Source organism: Tamandua tetradactyla, chromosome 21 (genome assembly GCF_023851605.1).
Source record: "Tamandua tetradactyla isolate mTamTet1 chromosome 21, mTamTet1.pri, whole genome shotgun sequence".
Classification (NCBI taxonomy): Eukaryota; Metazoa; Chordata; class Mammalia; order Pilosa; family Myrmecophagidae; genus Tamandua; species Tamandua tetradactyla.
This window is the reverse complement of record NC_135347.1, coordinates 20,767,163-20,794,609: the sequence shown is the minus strand read 5'-3', so window position 1 is coordinate 20,794,609 and position 27,447 is coordinate 20,767,163. Positions and strand designations below refer to the sequence as shown.

Below are 27,447 nucleotides of genomic sequence, written 5' to 3'. Positions count from 1 at the left end.
TTCCATATGTACAGCTCAATAAAAAAAATTTTTAAACTTCACAGAATATATATATCCAAGTCTTAAATTTGTATTTTGGTTAGGGGTCAATGAGTGTTTCTTATTCCTTCCATTCTTTGCTTTCCAAATTTTCTTTCACACACTTGCACTACTTTTATAATAATAAGAATTATATATATATTTATATATATATTTATGCTTTGCAATTTTCTCATATATTACTTTTTTAAAAAAGATGTTGAAAAAATAAATAAATAAGTTGAAGGTTTACAGAAAATACAGACTTCCCATCTACTCTCCATTCACATAAAGTTTTCCCTATTATTAACTTTGCATAAGTTAGGTACCCACAAAATTATTGCAATTATACCAAAAATATACTCCATAGTTTATATCAGGGTTCACTGTACTGTACAGTTCTGTGGTTTTATTTTTTTTTTCTAGTAACATATATACACCCTAAAAGTAACACTTTTAGCTGCATACAAATAAATATTTCATTGGTGTTAATTACATCCACAATGTTCTGTTAGTATGACCAAGATTCATCAGCAAAATTTTCAATATCCTACCAAGAAACTCTGTAACAATTATGCATTAACTTCCATTCCCTACCCACAACCCAACCCCTGGTAATCTATATCCTAGGTTCTAATTTGAGTTTGCTTATTCCTATTATTGCCTATCAGTGAGATAATACAATATTTCTCCTTTTGTGTCTGGCTTATTTCACTCAACATTATTTCTTCAAAATTACCCATGTTGTTGCACATTTCAGAACTTCATTCCTCTTACATTAATGTTCCACTGTATGTATTTACTACATTCTGTCTGTTCATCTGTGGATGGCCACTGAGTTGCTCCCATCTTTTGGTAATTGTGAATAATGCCGCTATTAATATTTATGTGCAGATATCTGGTCAAGTCACTGCTTTCAATTCTTTGGGGTATATACCTAGAAGTGGGATTGATGGGTAATATGTTAATTCTCTACTTAACATATTGGATAGAAGTCCAATCTTTGAACTATCAAGCTGTCTTCCAAAGATATTCTACCCGTTATTGAAGGTGGTCTGCTGAAGTCTCCTACTACTAATATAGAACTGTCTATTTCTTCCTTAAGTGGGACAATATTTGCTTCATATATTTTGGGGCTCTGCTAATAAGTGAATATATACTTTTAATTGTTACACCAGTATATGTGACCTTCTTTGTCCACTATAACAGTTTTTGACTTAAAGTCTATTTTATCTGATAGTGAAACAGCTCTCTTTCTCTCTTTTGGTTACTACTTGTATGGTAGATGCTTTCCCACCCTTTCCCTTTTAGCCTACTTGTTTCTTTGAATTCAAGGTGAACCTCTTGTTGACAGCATATAATATCTGTGTACATTGCATGTCCAAAACCATAGATTGGACATTACTTTTTATACACTTGTATTTTAGAACACGTAAGAAGGAAAAAATGGAGTTATAAACCAAAAAACACAATAGTAGTGGTATTTTTAATTACCCAAATGCTTACCTTTACCACAGGTCTTATGCCACTTCACTGTCATGACTTTTCCTTTCACTCTGAAGATCTTCCTTTAGCACTACTTGTAGGATGGATCAAATGGTGATAAATTCCTCAGCTCTTGTTTATGGATGTTTTCAATCTCCCCTCATTTTTTTTTTTTTTTTGAGGAACATTATCTTTTTCTTCAGAGTCTCAAGTTCAGCTTTATTATTTAATAGAAGTCCAATCTCTGGAATACTAAAATTAATTGTTCCAAAGTTTAATTAAAAAACACAATTTGCAAATATTTAATATCCTCTGAAAAACATTTCCAAGAATGAAAAAAATATGTATATTATATATAATGAAAGGCCAGTTAGCTTCAAATTCCATCAGGGTCACACTCAGCAACATCAGTCTTTTTACATCCTTCAAAATCTGTTAAATCTACATCCTTCATTTTTGAAAGACAGTCTCACTAGATATGTATCAACTGTTTTATTTCAACACTTATTTTGGCCCACTATCTTCTTGTCTCACTGTTTCTGATAAGAATTTGGCAGTTAATATTCCCTCATATATAACACATTGTTTTTCTCTTGCAACTTCCAGAATTCTTTCCCCTTCTTTGGCTTTCAACGGTTTGAATGCTAAGTGCCTAGGTGTGGTTCTCTTCAAGTATATTCTGCATCGAGTTCACTGGATTTTGTGAATGTATGCATTCATGTCTTTTATTAAATTTGTTAAGTTTTCTGCCATTTTAAAGAAAAATAATTGTTCTAACCTTTTCTCTCTTCTCCTTTGAGGACTTTCATAAGGAACATATTGGTATGGCTGATGGAATCCCACAGGTCTCAAACTCTGTTCACTTTTTTCATTTTCCTACTCAGCCTGAATCACTTTAATCGTCTTGTCTTCAAGTTCAGTGATTCTTCTTTCTATAAGCTTCAAAATGTTGTTGTAATCCTTTAGGGAATTTTTCATTTTAGTTACTTTGGTCTTCAACACCAGTATTTCTGTTTGGTTCCTCTTTAAAATTTCTACCTCCTTACTGAAATTCCATTATCATTAATTCATAATTGTTTTTTTTTAATATGCTTTAGTTTTTTCTCTGTGTCCTCCTTTATCTCTTCAAGCATAAAAGGCAATGCCTATTTAAACACAGAAAATTTGGTTTTCTTTGTTGATAGTTTCTGGATTTTCACCATACTCCTTTCAATGGTCCATCATTTTCTGTTTGTCATCTTTCATCACATGCTGTACATTTTAATATCTTAAAGGGTTAACTTTGGGATTTAGGCCCTTATCTGTTGGTTCTTAAATTTATGTCTAGCTAGTGATTATGACAACTGATTTCACTGAGTGCCAGGAGCTAACAAAAATTTTAAAATGCAAAACTCTCCGTTCGCAATCTTTGAAAACTGTCTTTGTGCTAACTGGTGCTCTCCCTCAGAGAATATCCCTTGGTGGTACAGGTATGGAAGAAAGGACTGACCACCAATGAAGGGGAAGTACAAAGCCCTACCTGAATCGTTTCCCCTATTAAAAAAGAGCCTTAAACCATTGGGAAAAAAGGCAGTGAACACTGTTCTCTAGGAATGGACATAAGAAAAAAGATCTGTATGCCTACAGCAGGGGCAGGAATCATGGTCTAGACTCTTACACCAATACCATTAGAGTAGATACCCCAGAGTATCTAACACTGGGGTAGTGGCAAAAAAAATCTCTCCAGCACAAAACTCACCAAAGATAATATGCAGAGTTTCAGAGCCATGGAGAAAAAGAGTAGACTGAATGCCATATCACCAACATCAAGAGGCAAAGGGCATGTGTAAGATTAAGTAAAGTTCAGGAAGACAGAGAACCCTCTGTTTCCTCTTCACCAAGCTAACAAGCACCAAGTAATAAGCAGCAATGCTCTACTGCTGGTGGAAATGCTAGCATTTGGAGACATACTCCCCCTCTGAGAGAAAATTGAAAGCTAGGTGTGGAAGTGGAAAACTAGCCACTACTGCTGCCATACTAAGTACCAGGTAATGCTAAAGGAATTTGAAACCAGTAATATACTGAAAATAACCACAGCAACGATAAAACCAAAACCCAGAAGAATTACTGATTCGATTAAATTAACCTCCACCCCCAATATACTAAAAGCCTAAGAGAAGAAATATGGACTCAGGTCCAGGAAGAAATATGATTTACAATCTCTACTGTTCTACACACAATGTCCACCAATCAATCAAAAACTGCAGCCACATTCCCCACCTCCAGCTCCCCCCCCCCAAAAAAAGGAAAAAGCCCCATTTTTAAGAGACAAATCGAGCAACAGAATCATACTTTGGTACTATCAGTGAGGAACTGAAAAATAGCTATGATTACTCTTCTACCACAAAAGGTTAAAAATAACAATGAACAGATGAAAAATTTCAAGAGAGAAATGCAAATGCTAGAAATAAAACACACAGGAAAAGAAAAGAAGAATGCTTCCTATTCATCAATAGACCAGTCAAAGAAAGTGTGAGATTCAAGAGATTCAAGACAGGTGATTAGACATCAGCCAAACCTAGACACAAAGTGTTTTTAAAAAAGTGTGTGTGTGACTCAAAGCATCCAAGAGTTATGAGACAATACCAAATAAACAATCATTTGTGTAAATGTTAACCCACTAGGAGAAAAGCGAGTAAAAGGGGAAGAAAAGATATTAAAAGAAACAAAATGAGAGATCAAATCATAAATCCAAGAAATTCAGGGAGCCTCTCCACTAAGCAGGATAAATACAAAACATATACAAATACAAACACATAGCAAACACATCAAGGCAAGTTATATTCAACCTTCTAAAGGCCCAATGATAAAGAAAACATCTTTGAAGAAGAGAAAAAGGAATGAAAAACGCTACAGCAGACTTGTCAGAAATAAAGCAATCCAGAAGACAACAGAGAAGTGTTGCAAGAAAAACCCTGTCAACAAAAAATTCTATACCCAGAAAAATAGCTCTCAAAAGATAAGATGAAATAAAGCCCATCTGAGACAATGTGAAACACTTTTGTTTCAACTTTAACATGAAGAAATGTGAAGGGAAGTTCTTCTGTAAAAAGGGATACAAGACATGACAGACAATTCAGTCAATCAAAGAAATGAATATATTGGAAAACAGTTAAAACGAAGGTAAAATAAGGTACTTTTTCTCTTTTTTAATCACTTCAAAAGAGAAGCAGCTGTCCAAAGCAGGACTGTCTGACAGAACTTTCTGCAATGATGGAAATATTCTTTATCTTGCACAATCTGATGAAAGCTAAAAGCCACATCTGGCTACTAAGGATATAAAAACTGGCTAGTACAATAGAGGAAATGACTTTTAATTTTATTTAATATTAACTAGTTTAAATTTAAGTATAAATAGGCACTATGGCTAGTGTGGTGGTTTGAAGCTGTATGCATTCCAGAAAAGCATGTTCTTAAATTTAAATTCATTCCTGTGGGTCTGTATTCATTGTAAATATGACCTTTTGATGAAGTTAGTTCAGTGAAGAAGGTGTGGCCCACCTCAACCAGGATGGGTCTTAATCCTATTACTGGAGTCCCAAGTTAAATTCACACAAAGAGAAAGCCATAGGAAGTAGGAAGCTAAATCAACAAAACCCTGAAAGAGAACAGAGAGGGGGAAGAGGCCACCATGTGCACTGCCATGTGACAAACTAAGAACCAAAAGTCACCAGCATCCAACCCCAGATGGCCACAGTTTTCAGTGAGAAAGCATAGCTTTGAATATGCCTTTATTTGGACTTTCTTTTAGCCTCAAAACCATAAGCAAATATATTTTTTTTATTCTCTTGGGCAGGCACCAGGGATCGAACCTGGGTCTCCGGCATGGCAGGCAAGAACTCTGCCTGCTGAGCCACCATGGCCCGCCCAAATATATTTGATTTTTTATTTCATGTTATATGCTTAAGCAGCCTAGAAAACTAAAACAGCTAGAGATTACCATACTGGACAGTGCAGGTCTAAACCAAACATAGTAGCAAGGTATTACAGATTCATAACTTTTGTAGTGCAGAGCTCTGACAGTATATAAAAATATATTGCTTGACTACTGACTGTGGCTAAGGATGTACAACATAAAAATCTTAGAACCAATGGAGCATTTTATTTAAAAGAGGCAAAAGAAGTAAAAGTAATGTGCCAAAGGTGAAGATAAATGGACTTATCAAAATAAGGGACAAAGAGCAAGAGGATAAATAGAAAACAACTAGCTGAATGGTAGAATTGAATTCAATCATATCAATAATTACATTAAATATAAATGATTTAAACACCCCAATTAAAAGGCAAACTGTCAGACTGGATATAAAAAGCAAGCTTCAAATATATGTTGTTCACAGCAAATCCACTTTAAATATAAAGACAAGCGTTGAAAGCAAAAGGATGGAAAAAACTATATTATGTAAAAATGAATCAAAAGAAAGTCAAAGTGGCTGTATTAATATCAAAGTAGACTTCAGAACAAGGCATAGGACCACACAAAACAAGGGGCATCACATAACAATAAAAAGTCAATTCACTAAGAAGACATGGCAAACCTAAATGTGTATGCACCTAACAATACAAGCCAATATACATGAAGTAAAAACTGACAGAACAAAAGAAGAAATAGACAAATCCACAATTATACTTAAAAGACTTTGGCAATTTTCTCAGTGATCAACAGAACATGTAGACAGAACACAAAAAAGTATTACTTTGACCTTGACATACATAAGACTTTTCCACCCCAAAATAGCAGAATACACATTCTTTTTATGTGCACATAGAATAGTCACTATGTTAACAACATTTTGGGCCATAAAACAAACTTCAAAAATTTAAAAGGAATTACACAAAATATGCTATACATCTAAAGAAACATGGAAATCCTTAACAGAAAGAGAGGTAAAATTCATCAAATGTTTGGAAATTAAACAACATACTTCTAAATAGCCAAAGGTCAAAGAAGAAGTCACATGAGAACTCAGAAAATAACAATGTATCAAAATGTGTGAGATGTGTCAAAAGCAGTGTTAAGAGTAGCAACAAAGAGGGGTATGAAATCAGTGATGTTAAGTTACACCTTATGATATTAGAATAGAGCAAATTAAACCCAACGTAAGCAGAAGGAAAGAATGAGTAAAGACAGGAGACAAAATTAATGATACTGAAAACATAAAAAATGGAAAAGTAATAAAGTAAAAAAACCGGTTCTTTAAAAAGATTAAATTGATAAACCCAGGACAAAAACAACGAAGACAAAAGAGAAAACACATATTGCCAATATCTGAAATGAAAGAAGAAAATACAACTACAAAACCCACAGACATTAGGACAATAAAGGAACAACTTTATGTCAACAAGTAGATGAAACAAATTTTCTGAAAGACACAAACTACTAAAGCTCATAAAGTGAGTGTGCTGGTTTGAAAGGAAGCATGCCCCCTAAGAAAAGCCATGTTTTAATATAAATCCCATTTCATAAAGGTAGAATAATCTCTATTCAATACTGTATGTTTGAAACTGTAATGAGATCATCTCCCCGGTTGATGTGATTTAGTCAAGAATCGTTAAACTGGATTAGGGGATGACAAGTCTCCACCCATTTGAGTGGGTCTTGATTAGTTTCTGAAGCTCTATAAAAGAGGAAACATTTTGCAGAGAGAGATTCAGAGAGAGCAGAGAATGCTGCAGCACCACGAAATAGAGAGTCCACCAGCCAGCGACCTTTGGAGATGAAGAAGGAAAATGCCTCCCAGGGAGCTTCATGAAACAGGAAGCCAGGAGACAAAGCTAGCAGATGACACCGTATTCGCCATATGCCCTTCCAGCCGAGAGAGAAGCCCTGACTGTCTCACTTGAGAGAAAGACCCAGAACTTCATCGGCCTTCTTGAACCAAGGTATCTTTCCCTGGATACCTTTGATTGGATATTTCTATAGACTTGTTTTAATTGGGACATTTTCTCGGCCTTAGAATTGTAAACTAGCAACTTATTAAATTCCCCTTTTAAAAAGCCATTCCATTTCTGGTATATTGCATTCTGGCAGCTAGCAAACTAGAACAGCGAGTAAAAGTGACTCATTTAAAGATTAAAAGTTTTCAAGAACGAGAAGATAATCTTAATGGTCTTATATCTATTAAAATAAGTGAATTTATCCTTTAAAACCTTCTAACAAAAAAAAATGCTAGGCCCAGATGGGTTAATTTGCAAACTCTAACAAACATCTATGAAACAAATAATACCAATTTTATACAAAATTTTTCAGAAAATACCAGAAGAAACACTTGCCAATGCAATGAGGCTGACACTTACCTGATACTAAGAAATTACATAAACCAGACCAGTATGCTTCACAGACATAGATGCAAACAATCCCTCAACAAAATACCAATTTATAAAAATGATAATACATCACGAATAAGTGAGATTTATCTAGAAAAAGCAAGGTTGAGTCAAAATTTGAAAATAAATCAATGTAATTCATCATATTTACAAAAGAAAAAAACATATGATCATCTCAATAAAAAGAGTAAAAACATTTGATCAAAACATCAACATACTCTCATCTAAGAATAGAACAGAGGTTCCCCAACTTGATTTTTTTTAAAAAAGTCTATCATAATTATTAGCGAAAAGACTGAAAGCTTTCCTTTTAAGAACAAAAATAAGGCAAAGGTATCCGTTCTCACTACTCCTATTCAAAACCATATTGGAAATTACAGTCAGTGCAATAAGGCATGGGGAAAAACGTATATGCAAATTGAAAAAAAAAAAAGAAAGAAAACTGCTCTGTATTTGCAAATGACTAATCATCTATTTGGAAAAAGCCCAAAGAATCTTCAACAAAAACCTACTTGAATTTAGTAATGTAGTAGGATACAAGGTCAATATACAAAAACTAACTGCATTTCTAAATACTAGAAATAAACTGAAAATTGAAATTTAAGAAAATCATCATTTACAACTGGTCCAAAATATAACATTTAGATATAAATCTAACAAGATATGGGTAACAATGTATCTTTCTATGCTAAACTGCAAACTGCTGATGAAAGATGACCTAAATAAGACGATATCCCATGTGCATGAAATGGAAGACTCAATATTAAAATGCCAATTTTCCCCAAACTGACCTTTTGGAAAAGCAAACAAACTCAAACAGCCAAAACAAGGTTGAAAAAGAATAAAGTTGGAGGACCCATGTTACCTGATTTCAAGACTTATTATAAAGCAACAATAATCATCACAATATGGCATTGGCAAAAGGACAGACACAGTGAAGAAGGGAATAGTTCAGAAATAGACTGGCATGAATAGTCAACTGATTTTTGACCAAGATAATTCAATGGGGTAAGGAAAGTGTCCCAGACAACTGGTGTTATAACAACTGCATATCCATTTGGAGAAAAAAGAAAAAGGATCTTGACCTTCACCCACAACATATATAAAAACTAACTTTAAATGAATGATACATCTTGACATAACAGCCAAAATATAAAACTTCTGTAAGAATACAGGAAGGAATCTGCACAACTTTGTATTGGAAAAAGAATTCTTAGAACACAGAAGCACAAACCTTAAAAAAACTGATAAAATGAATGATACCAGAATTGAAATCTGCTCTAAAGTTAGGAAAATGGACAGTCAAGCTTCATAATGCAATATTTGTGTGTTTACATGTTTATAAAGAAAATTAAAAAAATTCTTATAGGGCAGGCCACGGTGGCTCAGCAGGCAAGAATGTTTGCCTTCCATGCCAGAGGACCTGGGTTCGATTCCCAGTGCCTGCCCATGTAAAAAAAAAAATCTTATATTTCAATACAAACAACTCAATTTTTAAAATTGAGCAAAAGATTTGAACAGACATGATACAAAGGAAAACATACAAATGGCCTAAAATCACATGAACAAATTCTCAGCTTCATTAATTATCAGGTAAATGTAGATTAAAATCACAGCATGATACCACTACCCGCCCATTGGGACAAAAATTTAAAAGTCTGACAATACCGACTGCTGATGAGGATGTACAATTGGAAATGTTATGCATTGCTAGTGTACATGTAAAAAAAAATGGTTCAACCACCTTGGAAAAGTTTGGCACTTTCTTATAACATTAACATACACTTTCCATAGAATCCAACAATTCCCTTTCTAGGTAGTTCCCCAAGAAATGAAAGCCTATGTTCACACATAAATTCGTAAACCAATGCTTTGTTATAGCAGTCCCAAATCAGAAATAATCAAAACACCCAAAAATAAATGGTTGACAAATTTTGGTAATTGATTATGGTAAATTAACATCATGGACTACTACTACTCAGCCACAGAGAAATGGAACAAAAACTACTACTACTCAGCAACAGAGAAATGGACCAGTTAAATACATAAAAACATGTGCGATCTCAAAAATATTCTGAGAAAAAAAGCCAGGTGAAAAAGAGTATATATTATACAATTCCAACTGCATTTCCTTCTAGAACAAATGAAGCTAATTTATAGTGAGAAAAAGATGTGTTCTCTTGGGGGAGAGGGTAATGGTAGGATTGAGTGTAAAAGGGTAGAAGGGAACTTTAGGGAGTGACAAATATTTTATAATTTGTTTGTGGTAATAAGACTATTATATCCTTGATTTGGTTATGGTGATACACTGATGTATACATGTTGATCAAAACATAAAATTTATAGCTAGTACATTTTATTGCATGTATGTTTTGTATATAAACAACCCTCAATGAAGCTGATTTCTTCAAAAAGGTGCTCTCTTAAGAAAATACATTTATGGTTTTAAAAAACATCAACAGAAATGAAAAGATAACATCCTCTTGGAAAGCCAAGAATAAAAGGAGTTATTTTAGGTTAATGCTGGCTATTTATCAGCAAACTTCATAATTTATATTGAAACATCAGAAGCATTCTTCTTAAAATCAGACATGGCACCAAGTTTCCAGCTAATACTACTATTATTTAACATTCAACACATAAGTTATAAAAACTGAAAAGAATCCACAAAACTTACTATTTTCAGATAATCATCAATTCAGCAGAGTAGATACATGATAGAGAAAACTCAAAAGCTTTCCTATAACCAGAAAAAACACCAGACATAGAAAATATTACTGAAAAGTTTCCATTCACCACAACAATAAAACCATGAAATAGCTAGGAATACTAAGAGAAGGAATGCCATACATATGAAATTTTAAAAAAAATTTCCAAAGAAGACCTGAATGAAATAGACATACCACATTCCTGAAGGGAGAAACTCATTGACATATATGTCAGTTCTCTCCAAATAAAACTAAAATTTTTAATACACTCCCATTCAAAAGCAAGAAGGGTTTTTAACTTATTTTACAAGGTGAGTCTAAATTTCCTTGGGAAGAAGAAATGCATTAGAAATAGTAAAGAGTATTTCCAAAAAAGAGTAATAAGGATGGGGAAATGATTATGCAAATCTCAAATATGCATACCCTTTAACCCAGCAATACCATTTCTAGGAAACCATGCTCCAGAAACAATTACACATAAACAGAGGAAGTTTACTGAATTGTGCACAGTGGCTGACACTTGAATCAAAGTAAGAATAGAACGGAAAGTGGGATTTGCACTTTTTACCTTATAGTCTTCCATATTGCTTGCATTTTTAAAAATAAAGGATGATATAAAGTTTGTGGTTCAAAACCAATCAAATTTAAAAGTTAACTTTATATATAAAGCATTACTTGTGACAGTGAAAACTATATTTAAATGTTTATCACCAAGGGAATGGTTAAATAAATATAGCCCATTCAAACTAATGAAATACCACTTAGTGTTCAAGAAGTATTAGGTGACTTCTAATGCAACAAGACAAGATGTAAAGGCAAGACGTACAACATAGGTAATTAAGTGAAAAAACAAGTGATAGAACAATGTACTTGGTATAAGCCCTCCTACTCTTACCTTCTCCCCCAAAATATTCCACAAATATGTATGTGTTTAAAGATTCATAAGCAAAAGGATTTAGAAAGATGCACATTAAATTGCTAACGCTAGACACTGGAGTGAGACTGGAGTATGAACAGAGATTTTCACATTTTACCTAATAGTCCTTTTATTACACTGTTTGGATTTGACATCAAGCTTGCAAGTCTGTAATGAAAGTTATTTCATATAAAATGACATGAGTTTCAGAAAACAATTAGAAAATTGAAAAAAATCCTTTATTTTCGTTATCTTCAAATGATCTTGTGGTCTTCAGCAAAGGTGACTGACATTTTAAAGAAATTTAAATGAACATCATCGTAAAAATAATAGATATTATGACACCTTAAAAAGATGCCAACTTCACAGTAGCAGCAGACTCAAAGCAGTCTAATGGATACATATTTTTTTAAACGCCTGGAGAGGGATGTCTCCTAACCAGATTATTATTCTTCCCTGCAAAAAGACTATATACCTCCTCCGCTTTACTTCAACTTGGTCTGAGCGAGTTTAAACTCACCATTTTGTATGTGCGCAAAATGATTACTAAGCAGTAATCTTAGGAAGGCGAAAATTGAAGGTGTATGCGCCACAGGCGTGCTTTCACCTGACATCGAGAACCGGGAGAAGCATCGACGGTAGGGTGCTAATACTGGGAGAAAAATGATTGCTGCTGTTTGTACTGGGAGTCTGCGTACCCGAGGCCCGCAGACAATCGGGAAAAATACAAATACACCCACTAGAGCGACAGCAACGGAAGGTTTTTCAGGGGAGGGAGGCTGCAGGCCTGTGGCGTAGGACGGATCAGTTCTATGCCGGGTGACGAGATGGGCAGGAGGCGGGCACGGGGTGTCACTGGGAGACCCACTCCTGTACAGTCGCGAGTGAGGGTCCTCGGTCAAGGCACCAAGGACAGCAGAAGAGGCAGCAGGAAAGAGCGGCCGACAAGCCCCTCCCCCACACCAATCGAAGCCCTCAGCCCGGGGGGCAGCGGGCTCGGCGGCCTCGGATACCAGCACAGCTCCAGGGTCGGGCTAGGCAGGGCCCGGGAAGCGAAGAGGGCCTCTTACAGCCATCAACCCCACCCACCATGGCCGGCGCTGCGGGCCAGCGACAGGCCCCGCTCCTTCTTGAAGAGAAAAACCAAGAAATCGAGGAGCTGAAGGCAGCAATTTCCTCTCCCCGACCCCCCACACTCCCTACATCAGAACAGGCCGGATTTAGAAAAAAAAAAAAAAGCCCTCACCGAAATGTGAAGCGACTCCGGAACGAGAACAGCGCTCGATCCTACACCCGCCACCACCGCCTTCTTCTCCGCCTCCGACTCCTCCCCCGCCGAACGCGCAGGGGCAGGCAGCCGCGGCGGCGACGGCGGCGGAAGCAGAGGCGCTGGCGGCGCGTCCCGCCCCTTGCGCCGCGGCAGAGGCGTAGGCGGAGAGCAAGTAAGCCCCGCCCTCAAACAGTGCGGGCCAATAGGCTTAAAGGGTCTCTGCGGGAACTATCCAAATACCCAATCGGAGCCCGAGGAGTGGGCTCACGTCAATGGTTGGGACGTGGCAGAAAAAGGGAAAAATATTGGACTGTGTCTGTGCCCTGCTTCCCCGCCTCCCTTGGGGGGGCTTCACCGATTGGCCCAAGAGCGAAAGAACGAAGCCTGACTCTACGCTCGCGTGGAGGCCCCGCCTCCTTTCCCTGCAGCACTGCGACTTTTGGGGAGGGGGCGGGGCACCGGGTTGGGGCTGGAACTGCTCGGCCTTTTGTGGTTTGGGCTGGGGAAAAGGGCGGGGCCTCAGGCAAAGAGAAGGGGGTGTGGAGTACTAAGGGAAAGACTGGCGTAGACACATTTGCCAGAAATTACAGCGGCGACAACTAAAATGGAGGCTGAAAATCCATCCTAATTCTACTGAAACCTAGCAAGGTTAAGTTGTGCGGGCTTGAGGAAAGTTCAATCCGTTGCAGCTCCGATGTGGGTGGGAGAAGAGAGTCGTCAGAGGAAGGGGACGCTTGCCCACCCTGGCTGCACACTGCACTGTGCCTCCTCCCTCCCACTACGCAGTTAGATCTCTGTCATTTCTGATTCAACAAGGGCGCAGACTGGGTATAAGGAAGGCCTGCCTTTCATCTGTACAGCCATGGTCTGACCAGAGCCTCCCAGTTTGCATCTTGAAGCTGATCGGTTGGCAAGCCGGGAAGTGATAGCTTTCATCACATGCAACCAAAATAAATATAACAGCTGTAGTCCCTGGACACCTCGCTTAATTTAAACCCTAGTAACAGTTTAGTTAATTATGTCAATGATGCGAAATTGTTTCTTCGTTCTGCACATGTTCTCTTTTTTCATCCTGAACGTGTCTGCCTCTCTGATTTCAGTCCAGCTCTCCTCCCTTCCCATTCCCCAACCCCGCCCTCCCAAGTCCACTGCCCGCGATATATTTATCGCGTCCTCTCCCATACGAATTAAGAGCCCCACTTCTTGAGATGTCCCCTGACAACTGCAAAATCTCCTGCCAGTAACTGAGACTAATCTCTGTCTCTCTCTCTCTCTCTTTTTTTTTTTTTGCTATTGCTGGAAAGAAATTATCCAAGTGTTAGTATAGAAAGCAAGGTTATGAGTATTTGCTAGACATTTTGTGAAAGTAAGTCTAATTCTCAGCCCATCCCTATAGTACATTTCTAACCAAGTGATCCTTTCCCTCTTGAAACTTACACCCTTACATGTTCCTTTAGAAATTCTTTCTTTTCCTATCCAAGTCCCTCCCTCTTTAAAGGCATATTCATTCTTCACTCACATTTCCCTAATTTTCCATTAGGATGTTGTGTCATGAGCCAATTGGATACACTAAACTGTTTGTTGAGGCAGGATTTTCTACATTTCAACCTTTTGTGGACTATATCTGTGAATATTACCCTCATTATTATATAATTATTATTTTCTTTAAATAAATATATTTTTCTTAAATGTCTTTAAGAGGGCAATTTTATAAAAGTACTGTAAATGGAAAACTAGAACCACCTATCCTAAGTTGAAAGTAAAGGTAAGAAAGTTGTATATAAAACAATGTTTTTAAATTCTGGCTGGAAACTATTGCCTGCTACAGGCTCTGAGCCTAAGGCCCACTCTTTCTGTTAAAAGGGAAGCTTACCAAGCATCAGACACATATTAAATTCACAGCATTCAAATGACATTTTCATCATGATGTAATCAGAAGGATAGGAAAATAAAGGCAAAATGGGAATCACTTTTTCGCCATATGAGTCATTTTTAATCCTGTATCCCAACTAAAGCAATCAGAAGCATCATAGGTGTTCTACATTACCCTTTGGGAAAGGCTGCTTTGGATGCTTAAAGCAGGTACTCTAAGATCATAGGGACCTTTTTCACACACAATCTCCTGCGTTTATAGCTCTGTTCCTTTGGGCAATCTACTTAACATCTGTGGATCAATTTTCCATCTAAATATGGGGAAAATAATAATGGCTACTAATGGGGTTGTATAAATTAAATAGCTTAATCCAAGAAATGCCTAGCATATAGTAAGTATTACATACACATTAGCTCTTAATATTGTTGAGTGCAGATGTGGGAAGCCCTGGATTCTTCCTAAGGCAGAGGGTTCACATACCATGCAGTGTCTCTTGATGTGCAATCCTCAGACCAGCAGCAGCAGCATCCTCTAATCCAACCTCAGATCAGAGTCAGAAACTCTAGGGTTGGGGTCCAGCAATCTTTATTTTAGCAAGCTTTTCAGTTGATTCTAATTCATGGCAAAACTCGGGAACCATGAATATATTGGAAGGAGGACTGATCAAGGAGTCAGAGGACCTGAGCTATACTAGTGCCCTAAAGTTGTATCAGCAAAAATGGTGGAGTAAGGACCTCTGAAAAGTCTCTCTTCATAAAAGCAATGAGAACGTTGGCAAAATTGTAAGAATCTACATTTTCAGATCTCTGGAAATTAACGAAAGTCTTTCAACAATCCAGGGAGCGTTTATTCAAGAAAAACACCAACACTGAATCTTGGTAAGAACAGTGTATGCTTTGTAGCATTTTGACCTACCTATACTCATTTCCTCTCCTACAGCTCTTCCCTAGCAGTGAAAACCAGCAGCCCATAATCCAGACAAAATGAACAGCCTTGGTAGCTACCAGAGGGGGCAGAATGAGTGAGAGCTCTTTAGAAGCCTAATTCACATAGAATTGTCATTTAACCTGTCTGGTGATCTTCTGGGAGACCCCTCTTGCAAGGCTGTCTTTATTTGACCTGACTTGGCCCTCACTCAATGCAAAAAGCATTTCCCCAAAGACATTTGTTAAAAATAATTTGAGGCAATTGAGTAACTTGGTAGCTGCCTGAGTTGGTGAATAACAGTTGGGGAAAACAATACATTAACCAAAAAGCTTAAAAGGAAAAGCTGGAGAACGAGGTATTCATACAGGCTTTGAAAAGCTCCAACATAATTTTGGAAGTCTAGAAGCCATGCACATGTCCAGAGCCATGTAGAGCTCAGTGCATGATCAGGAAAGACTTGAGAAGGCCCTAAGCTCTCACCTCAGACTGACCTTGCAACTCTGCATATCAGAAAGTGAAGGTGAAGGGAGAGTTGTCAACTGCCTGGCTTGGTGTTGAAGGCGTCCCTTAATATGCCACACAGAGACCCTCAACAAAGACTGGGAAACATTGTTTCCAGGCGTTTAAGAAAATCTCTGTCTCATCATTAGTTGACCACTAAGCTAAGTAAGCATCGATGTCAATGGCTACACATGACAAAGAATACAGACTTTAGAGAATTAGCGCAGAAGAGTCAAACAACAAAAGCAACAATCAAAAATCCTGGGAAGGGGAAAACTCTGACTTGCCAGATTATATTAGTTAAAATGTCCATTTGTCAATGAAACCAAAAGTTAATTCTTCAAAAAGATTGACAAAATTGACAAATCATTAGCTAGACGGAACAAGCAAAAAGGGAGAAGACTCAAAATTAAAAAAATTATGAATGAAGGAAAGGACATATTATAGAACTGAAATATAAATGATTACAGGGAATACAATGAACATTTGTATGCCAAGTTAGATAACCTAGCTAAAATGGACAAATTCCTAAAAAGACAGAAACTACCACATTGACTCAAGAAGAAATAGAAAATCCAATCTTAGCCTTGTCATTTATGGACTGTATGACATTGGATCGGTCATTTAATTTTCTTGAACCTTAATTCCCTGATCTTGCAAACAAGATATAAATGAATACTTATGTCATAGCATTTAAATTGAGTGATAACTGCAGAAAGGTTGTATTAGCTAAGGGAACTGTAGCCACTGTCATAAATAAAACCTTCAAATCTCAGAAGCTTAACGCAAGATTATTTATTATTAACATAAAGTCCATTCAGCAGGATGGGTAAGAGGCTCTGCTTCCCATTCAAAGATTTGAATTCTCTCCTCTTCAGTACACGGCTTTCAGTATCAGTCTGAGCATCAACATCTAGCCACCTAGAATAGAGGGAGCCTGGAGAAAAAGCGTATGAAGGATATGTGAGGTTTTTTATTGGCTAATCAGGAAATGGACTAGTCATTAATGATTATGTTCCTTTGGCCTGTGCCAGCAGATCACCTGGAACCTGTAGAGGCTAGGTTTCAGGCTTTGTTAGGTCCAGTCTATTTCATTTTTGCCCTTTTACCAGGATGCCCATACTCCTAAGGTGGGGTCCTGATTCTCAGAGTATTGACCTTCTGGAACCTCACTGACAGCTTGGGATATTTACCAAGGACATGCTGTCTTGGAAGAACTTACATTTAATCTACTTTTTTCTCTTCAGGCCATATGAATGCTGGTACGCTTAGTTCTCAGCCTCTCTGTTGCTGTTTTCTGCGGGATTTCATGGAGCATCATTAGTGAGTCAGGCAACAATTTCAGGGGAACTTGTAGGAAGATATTGAGGTTCCTTCTCAATGTTCTCCTTTCAGGGATTTTTTTTTTTTTACTCTTGAGTTTAACCATTTTGGCAACTTTGTACTCTGATCTCTGTCTCCTCTCTGTACTAAGACTGCTAATTTCTGCTTGAATGCTATTCCCTGGCACCACAATTTGAAAAAAATTCTGTTAAGATGTGGTGATTTGAGGCTTTATATACCTAGAAAAGGCCATGTTCTTTCTTTTTCTTTTTCTTTTTTTGTTGTGTTTTTTAAATTCATTCCTGTGGGTGCAACCTTTTGATTATATTATTTCAATTGAGATGTGACCCACCCCATTCAAGGTGGATCTTAATCCTTTTACTGGAGTCCTTTATGAGAAGATAAAAGAGAGAAAAGGCCCAGAAAGCTTAGAGAAAAGCCCCCAGAGAGGGTAATAAAGGACCCACAGAGAAAGACACTGGAACCAAAGGTGAAAGCAATAAAACCTGGGAGCGAAGGGCCAGCAGACACCCACATATGTCTTCCCATGTGACAGAGGTGTCCTGGTTGCCAACAGCCTGACTTCAGAGTCCATCCTGTTGATGCACTGAGTTGGACAGTTTCAGGGCCTAAGAACTATAAATTGTAAGTTAATAAATCCCCATTGTAAAAGCTAACCCATTTCTGGCATATTGCATTCTAGCAACTTTAGCAAACCGAAACAGATTTTGGTACCAGAAGAGTGAGATGCTGTGATTTGCAAATACCCAAAAATGCTGGACCAGTTTTATAAATGGAACAGGGGAATACTCTGGAAGATTTCTGAAGTACTTAAAGGAAAAGGCCTAGATTGCATTGAAGAGACTGTTGGTAGAAATAGGGATGCTAAAGGAACTTCCAATGAGGCTTCAGACAGAAATGATGAACATGTCATTGGAAACTGGAAGAAAGATGTCTCTTGTTTTAAAGTGGCAGAGAATGGCAAAATTCAGTCCTGATGTCAGATTGAAGACAAAATTTGAAAGTGATGAACTTGGATATTTAGCTGAAGAGACTTCCAAATTACATGTGTAAAGTGCGGCCTGGTTTCTCTTTGATGCTTATAGTAAAATATGAGAAGAAAGGGATAAGCTGAAAATGTAACTCTTGTGTACAAAAAAAACAGAAATTGATGGTTTGGAAAATTCTATGATTCCAGAAAGAGAGTCACTGGAGAATAGTGTCCCATGTAAGGATTTAACTGAATATGGAAACTGCCAGCCATTTCAGTGTGAGTCAGTTTAGAGATGGAGTTATCTAGAAAGGATTTGTAGAAAGTCCTCTGGTCTGATGGTTGGGACCCCTGTGTGCTGCATGTGAAACTAATGAGCTTTTTGTGAGACCTGTTTGAATGGAACCATTGCCAGCCTAAATTAAAAGGGACAGAAGAGGGCCAGATTGAAGGAAAAATTACTTCAAAGGCAGAATGGTGGAAGCCAAGCACCTTGGGTCAGGTGAGCTTTAGCAAACCAAAACATAAGGAAAAGCCGGTATGAATATGGAACTCATTTCATGTACATCCCTTCTCTCAAAGGTCGTAGGCCCTCAAGATCAACCTGCATTTATAACTCTTCAATGCCTTCAAACATCTGTTTCTCGTATTTTCCTAGTTTGTATAGTTGTTTTTAGTGGGTAGGTTAGTCTGACAGAAGTTAATCGCTCATGCTTGCAACCAGAAGTCCATGAGAGGTGTGTTTTAAAGTTTGAACCAGGATATGAACTTTTAATCCCGACTCAAAGTTCTTTAGCACTAGAATTCCCTCCAAAACTTAAAGTTCTGATTTTTAATTCTTCAAGGAAGTTCTTGGAGTCAGTAGCCTTATTCAAGGTTTTTTTTTTTCAGATTTAATTCTTAAGTCTGAATTAATTTTTTGCTTTACTATCTCCATGCCTCCTTTAATTGAAAAAAAAATTGTTTTATTGTGTAGTATGACATGTATACAAAGCAAAGAAATACAAAGGCAACAGTTTTCAAAGCACTCTTCAACAAGTAGTTGCAGGACAGACCCCAGGGTATGTTATGGGTTACCATATGATCCTCTCAAATTTTTCTTTCTAGCTGCTCCAGAATACAGGTGGCTAGAAGGCTTAAATGTTTTTTTTTGTCACCACAATCGACTTTTTTTTCTTTCTTTCTTTTGTGAAAAATAAAATATATACCAAAAAGCAATAAATTTCAAAGCACAGCACCACAATTAGTTGTAGAACATATTTCAGAGTTTGACGTGGGTTATAATTACACAATTTTTGGTTTTTAATTCTAGCTGCTGTAAGATACTGGAGACTAAAAGAGATACCAATTTAATGATTCCATAATCATATTCATTTGTTAAATCCTATCGTCTCTGTATAACTCCACCATCACCTTTGATCTTTCTATCCCTCTTTTTAAGGGTATTTAGGCTATGGCCTGTATTATAATATTGATAATCCCTTCTTTTCTCTTTCCTTTGCTTGCTACATATCTATTGATTCTTTTCTCTTGCCTTTTTCATCTCTTTTTTCACCCAACTTTCTGGGAGAGTTTTTAAGCAATATATTTAATTCCTTCTATTGAATTACTTTATTAGCCATCCTAGTTTTAATTTCTAAGATTTCTTCTTTTTCATGCTATATTGCTGTTATTTATGGATATAATCTTTTCCTGAATGTCTTCAAGGATTATAATTAGAGATTTCTATTCTTTTCTTTTTAAAAAGTTTCCCTCTGTTCCTTGAAGTATCTCTGTCCCTTAAGTGTTACTTACAGTGTGTTGGTGTGCTAATACTGCTGCCAATGCAATATGCCAAAAATGGGTTGGCTATTATAAAGGGAATTTATTAAGTTATAAGTTTACAATTCAAAGGCCATAAAAATATCCAAACTAAGGCATCCAGAGAAAAATACCCTGACTCAAGAAAGAGCCAATGGTATTCAGGGTTTCTCTGTCATCTTGGAATGTACATGGTGACATCTGCTAGCTTTCTCTCCCAGTTTTTCCCTTCAAACAGCTTCCCCAGGGGATTTTCTTTCTGCATCTCCAAAAGTTTCTGTTTGTGTGACTCTGAAGCTTTTTCCAAAATGGTTCCCTCTTAAAGGACTCTTAAGTAAGTGACCTATCTTGAATGGGTGGAGACACATCTCCATGGAAACCACCTAATCACAGGTCCCACCCATAGTTGGGTGGGTCACATCTCCATGGAAACAACTTAATAAAAAAGATCCCTCCCAACAATATTGAATTAGGATTTAAAGACATGGCTTTTGCTGGGGTGCATGACATTTTCAAACAAGCATATATACCACGTTAAAAAAAACCTGTTATTCCTTTTTCTTATTGTAAGCTTTCTTCACATATGTGAGAGTCTTTTAATTATTTTCTGATTTGAAAATAAATAATTAGAAAGTTCTATGAATATGGATGGTGCTTGTTGACTGGGATGTTTCACTTTAAATGGAACTAGCTATAAGGGTGGGAGAACCATAAATACTAGAAAGTTAAAATTCGTTCCATGGCCATTCAGTTTCTTGGGCAGGGAGGACTTTAACTTCATCATCTGGGAAATAGACACTTGGTTGTTTTATTTTTCTACATGAGAGAATTTAATGAAGGGTTAGGTTGTCCAATATAGTACTAGCCACATGTAGCTCTTGAGTGCTTGATATGAGGCTTTTTTAAATTGCATGCAAGGAGGAGTGGGCAAGATGGCGGTGCAAGGGGTGTGGAATTTAGTCAGTCTTCTAGAGCAGCCAATAAATACCCAGGAACTATCTGGAACAACAGTTTGGGAGAGATTCGTGACTGGACACATATTTTACAGCAATCTGGAATGGGTGGAAGGGCCGATATCACAGTGAAGAACTGTAGGTAAAGTCCCCAAACTGTGGAGGCTGGTACCCTTCCCCCACTGGCATGGAAGGCTGTATTGGAGACAATTCCACATGGGAAAAGGAAGCATTCTCTACTGGGAGCAAGGAATACGAATTCAACCAAGCTCCAATTGAAGTTTTAATTAACAAATTTTGACTGCTGAATACAAGCTTTGGGCACAGCTGAACCCAGAGCAGCCAGGAGAGGAATGCTAAGGACTCTCCTGGCATAGAAGAGGCAGGGCTGGTTGAAAAAAAAGGAGGCTTTTTTTTTCCTATGTGCTCCAAGAAAGGGGGCACTTAGAGCAGAGTAGCAAGTCCAGCTCTTGACTGGTGAAACTTGTGGGGTAGGAATTGGTTCTAAAAAGGAATGTCTTGTTTTTAAAAACTACTCTAGCTCATTGGAGAAAGCCTCAGGCATTTTCAGTCATCAGCACTGACCCAGGAAAGTGCTGAGTTAAGATAGGTCTGAGAATGTGTCCTCTCTCTCTAAGCCAACTCAGCAGGTGAACTTACTGCCCTTCTCACTATGTGGCACATGACTCCCAGAATTCCTAGAATGAGCCAGGATGTGGCATTAAGGGATTGATAAAGTCTTCTTGACCAAAAGGGGGAAGCAAGAAATGAGACAAAATAAGGTTTTAGTGACTCAGAGATTTCAAACAGAGTCAAGAGGTTATCCTGGAGGTTATTCCTATGCATTATACAGATATTCCGTTTTAGTTGATGGTGTATTGGAGTGGTTGGAGGGAAGAACCTGAAACTGATGAGCTCTGTTCCAGTAGCCTTGATTCTTGAAGACAATTGTATAAAGACATAACTTTTAAAATGTGTGATTGTGGAAACGTTTTGTCTGATACCCCTTTTATACAGGGTATGGACATGTGAATAAAAAATGTATAAAAATAAATAAATTGTAAGGGGATAAGGGGTAAATAAATTGGGTAGATGGAATACTAGTGGTCATAAGAGGGAGGGGTAAGGGGTATGTATGATATGTTTGAGTTTTTCTTTTTTCTTTTCATTTCTTTTTCTGGAGTGATTCACATGCTCTAAAAAATGATCATGGTGATGAATACACAAATATGTGATGATATTGTGAGCCATTGATTGTACACCATGTATGGAAAGTATGTGTGTGAAGATTTATCAGTAAAAATATTTAAAATAAATAAAGAAAGACAGCACATGGTTTTTCTGGGGTACATAACTGAGTCAGTTTGAAGCTGTTATGTACCCCATTAAAACCATGTCTTTTAATCCTTATTTAATATTGCTGGGTGGAACCTTTCTAATTATTTCCGTGGAAATGTGACCACCAAATTGTGGGTGGTAACTTTTGATTAGATGGTTTCCATGGATATGCGTCTCTACCGATTCAAGGTGGGTTGCATACTGGAGCCCATTAAGAGGGAACAATTTTAGAAAACTCTTTAGAGCCATGAGAGTCACCAGAACTGACAGAGCCAATGGATTGGACAGAGCCCTGGAGGAGCCGTTGAAGAAGCCTGGAGAACAATCTAGCTGACATCACCTTGTGCCCTCCCAGCTGAGAGAGAAACCTCGAATTTCATCGGCCATTCTTGAGTGAAGGTAACCTCTTATTGGTGCCTTAATTTGAACATTTTCATGGCCTTGGAACTGTAAATTTGCAACTTAAAAATTCCCCTTTTTAAAAGCCATTCCATTTCAGGTATATCACATCCTGCGGCTTGCAAACTAGAGCAATAACAATTTCAAACCAGCACAGGGGTAATGGCAAAGGACTGCAAGATTTCTTCTTGGGTTAATGAAAGTTTTCTAAAATTGATGGTGGTTGTGGATGCACAACTCTGTAACTATACTAATAGACATTGAACTGAACATTTTAGATTGGCAAATTGTACTGTATGTGAATTAGATCAATAAGGTTGTCAAAATCAAAAAAGAAAAGATAGGTCTGAGAGACAAAGTAACTAATCAAGTGAAGGAGATAATTCCCTAAAGGATGTATCTTCCCCAAGAAAAGGCAGGGGGAGTGGCAACCCTCATTCAGAGAATTCAAACCCCAGGCGCTGGAAACTGTAAGTAACTCTTGAGTAGCCTTGATTCTTGAAGATGACTGGATAACTATACAGCTTTTACAGTGGGACCATGTGGTGGTGAAAAATTTGTGTCTGACATCCCTTTTTCCAGGGTATGGACACTGAGTCAGGAAATAAAGACAAAAAATGAATAAACAATACGGGAGTTTTGGAGTAGGGGATGTGTTGGGTGTTGGTTTTTATTTTTGTTTTTTTGAGTAATGAAAATGTTCAAAAATTGATTGCAGTAATGAATGCATAAATATATGATGAATGCATAAATATACCCTGAACCATTAATTGTATACTTTGGATGATTATATGGCATGTGAATACATCTCAATAAAATTGCAATTAAAAAAAATTAGTGTGAAGCAAAAAAAAAAAAGATGCATGAAAATGTAAAACATTCACATGAGACTTCAAAGGCTTGGTACAAAAACAAAAGAATATAAAATATCTCACAATTTTATATTGATTACATACTGAAGTGTCAATATTAATGTATCAGCATGTTAAAATAAAATACGTTAATTAAAGTTAATTTCAAGGGCAGTGCGACCGTGGATCAGTGGCAGAATTCTTGCCTGCCATGCTGGAAACCTGGTGCCTGCCCACGCAAAAAAAAAAATAATAATAAAAAATAATTTCACCTGTTTCTTTTTACATTTTAAACTTGGCTGTTAGGAACATTTTAAATTATATATTTGGTTCACAGTATATTTCTATTGCTCAGTGCTGAGACAGAGTTTTCAAATACCACCTTGTTTTCAGTTTTATGTCTTTTAATTCTCCCTTTCATAGCATTAATACCTAGAATTCCACAACCCTGAGTATCTCTGGGACTCTTTAAGTTTTCCATCTCAACTATAACTCCTTTTGTGTATCCTTAAGGTTTTAGCTTTATTTACCCAGAGCCAGCACTTACACTCCTCCATTTGATTTATCTTTCCTAAATTTTGCTGAAATTACTTTTATGTTGATGTTCTTTCCCATTATCTTTGTCCTTTAAGGTTTATTCTTTAATATTATTTTAATTTAAATTCAAGATGAAGAGGAAAAGGTGATAACATGCTGTCCTGAACATACTCTTTGACAAAATAGATTACTCAAGTCTAGAGGATACCCTCTGGATCCCATGTATGTCTTCAGCATTGGGAAGCACAGTGCACCACCAACAGTGGGGATTCATTGAACACCTTTATAGAGAAAAAGACTATATGGTCAAACTGAAAGGGATGAACTGTACTTCTTTATGATGGGAACTCTATCAGTTAGGTTTGCAATAAAACAAAACTGTGGTTAATTAAAAAAGAAGAAGAAATTACTGAAAACCTATTGGGTAGCTCCCAGAAGAGTTGAGAAGACTGGAGAAGCAGGATTGGGAAACTGGCAGAAACAAAGGGATCCTTGGCATGTAGAATCATATTCTTCCTATAGTCTCTATTCTTATTAGAGAAGCTGTAGGTTTACAGAAAAATCATGCACAGCAGCCACAGAACTAGGCTGTTGAGGACTCTGCAGCCACCCCACTGAGCACTGGACAACACAGTTGACACGGACACGAGGATGTACTGCTAGTCACTCTCCCGCTCAAAGCTGGATGTAGCTGTCAAAACGAATTTTTCACTGATCCTGCTTCTTTACGTCACTAAGTCCTGAATTCAAGTCCCTAGAAGGGGCTTCTGATGACCAGAGCCTAAGACATGTGCCAGTAGGAATGCAGGTATCTGTCATTTGAAGCTACTATGACGGGAAGCTTTGCTTTCCCTTAAGATTCATATGGTAGGAAATTCTTCAAGCAAGAGAGGGGCTCAGGTTCCAGGAAGCTAAAATAAATGGCAAATGTCTACCACAGGACACATAGCCAATATTTAGAACCACTATTCATCATAACTTTTTAAAAGTGTGAATGTTTCTGTACCTTTAATAATATGTTCTTCTAGTTACAGCAATTGTAAAATGCAGAGATAAACAAGCAGTAACATCTATAACACTGTATCAGATAATTAGTGAAACAATAAAGAATATAAAGAATTAGAAGGAAGTCCAACCTGGTCTGACTTCTTAGAACATGAAGAAATCCTGCCCCAAGATCCATTTCAAAATTTACAGTATTGTGGGAGTTCATTGAGATAAGATTTCATTCCAACTGAGTGCTTAGAAGTGGAATGTTAGAAAGTTCCTCCCTATCTAATACGAAGTCTACTTTTTTATATCATCCACCCATGGCTGCTGAATCTGGTGGCTCTAATTTCTCAGAATAGAGCATAGTAGTTAAAAATTTTGTCTGGAGTCTATATTTGATTCCTGGCATTGTTTCTTTCAAGCTGGGGGACTTCCCTAAATCTTGTTTTGTATATCTGGGAAATGAGGATTACAAAGCATCTACCCAAAGAGTTCTTGTGAGGAATAATAAGATAATGTGCTGTTTAGATCGATAACAAGCACATAGTGAACTTCAATAAATAGTATTGATACTGATGATAACATCATCTCTAAAATTGAAAGGCAATTGCCACAGAAATGTACAATGATACTGAAGAAACAATACCAAATTATCATCAGATTTCAGCTGTAGTCATATATTTCCACTGACAAACTCCATAATCTCAAAGTAGCTGCCAAACTTCTTGAATGTTATTACTTTTTGCTAAATGGATTATCTTCAGAAGATCCCTTTCATTTCTCAAATTCTGAGACTGTACATATATTTAAGTCATCTGTTTTTCATACTGAACATTACCAGCTCTCAACTATAGCTTATATAACTTGATCACCACACTCATCATAGCCTCTGACCCCTTTCCTCAGCAATGCTTGTCATGTCACTCTTAGGATGTAATATGCTATTATTGTAATAGTAGGCTCGTTTCTTCCAATACCTAAAATGCTTGTCCATTTTTTTCACCTTTTAAATAAGACATAGAGCTGCATATATGCAAAATACAATAAAAAATTATGACCCACATGACTTGCATGAGCTCTTTATGAAAAGAAAGTCCTCTAAACTCAGACAAGCAAGATGTGATTATCTGTATTACATCATTTAAATGCAGTTCTCATATTCCAATAAATATACATAATACATAAGATATTTCTAGAATTTTGTATTTTCATATTCTTCATATAGTCTACATTTTTACTAGAGAAGCTGTAGGTTTACAGAAAAATCATGTACAGAATAAGGAGTTCCCACCTACCACCCCCCTATTATTAGCACCTTCTCTAAGTGTGGTACATTTGTTATATTTGATGAAAGAACAGTTTTATAATTATACTATTAACCATAGTCCATGGTTTACATTAGGGTTCATTGTTTGTGTCATACAGTTCTATGATTTTTAAAAATTTTTATTCTAGTAACATATTTATAACCTCAAATGTGTCCTTTTTTGCTGCATTCAAATATCGAACTCAGTGCTGTTAATTACAGTCACAATGTTGTGCTACCACCACAACCATCCATTGCCAAAACTTTTAAATCATCCCAAATTTAAGCCTTAACTCCCATTACCTATCCCCTTCCTGGCCCTGATAGACTATACTGTTGTTGTGCATATAGCCTATATTTTTTATATCAATAGTCTATGAACCTTATAAAGGTAAGATCTAAATCTGTTAGATCCATCACTGTATCCCGATGTTTAACAGAATACATATGCACAAACACTATGAAATGAAAACTTGCAGTATTTTCTGAAGAAAAATTAAATAATAGACTCGATGAACCAACTGTAATTGTTGCTGTAAGCAAACACTGGCTTTACCTCCTGAAGTGTTGACTTTGCTATTTTAGAGTGGTGTTATTTATAATTTTGAATGGCACTCCACAAAAAAATAGTACTCTATATTTTGCTGAATTAATTGAATCCAACCTTTAAAGCCATTACCAAATCTTTAAAAAGTCAGTGTTGCCTGGCCTTTCTATTGCCACAAGTTTGGAAATGTTGACTTAGATGTGGGAATAAGTAGACAGAAATTGCTTTTGTAGAATACCCCTAATTTTGTTTTGGAGAGAGAATAGTGTAGATGAGGACACTCAGAAAAAAAAAAAAAGATATTTTGGACTGCAGAGCCATCATTATGCAGATAATATTCAGCTTTATTCA

At 37.0% G+C, this 27,447-nt stretch overlaps 1 protein-coding gene across 3 annotated transcripts in view; it reads right to left on the bottom strand.

Moving 5' to 3' along the window:
- The window catches only part of PJA2 (praja ring finger ubiquitin ligase 2), a 71,848-nt gene extending 58,979 nt beyond the window's left edge, over positions 1-12,869 (bottom strand). Inside the window, exons 1-2 of one of the 3 annotated variants that reach the window (XM_077139010.1) lie at positions 12,737-12,869; positions 10,544-10,606 (exon numbers count right to left, since the gene is read on the bottom strand). The gene's annotated coding sequence lies outside the window, so the exon portion shown is untranslated. Of the gene's footprint in view, positions 1-1,524; positions 1,756-10,543; positions 10,607-12,736 lie in introns of all 3 variants that reach the window. The other 2 variants (XM_077139011.1, XM_077139009.1) reach the window with 2 other exon arrangements.
- Between the last annotated feature and the right edge of the window lie 14,578 nt (positions 12,870-27,447).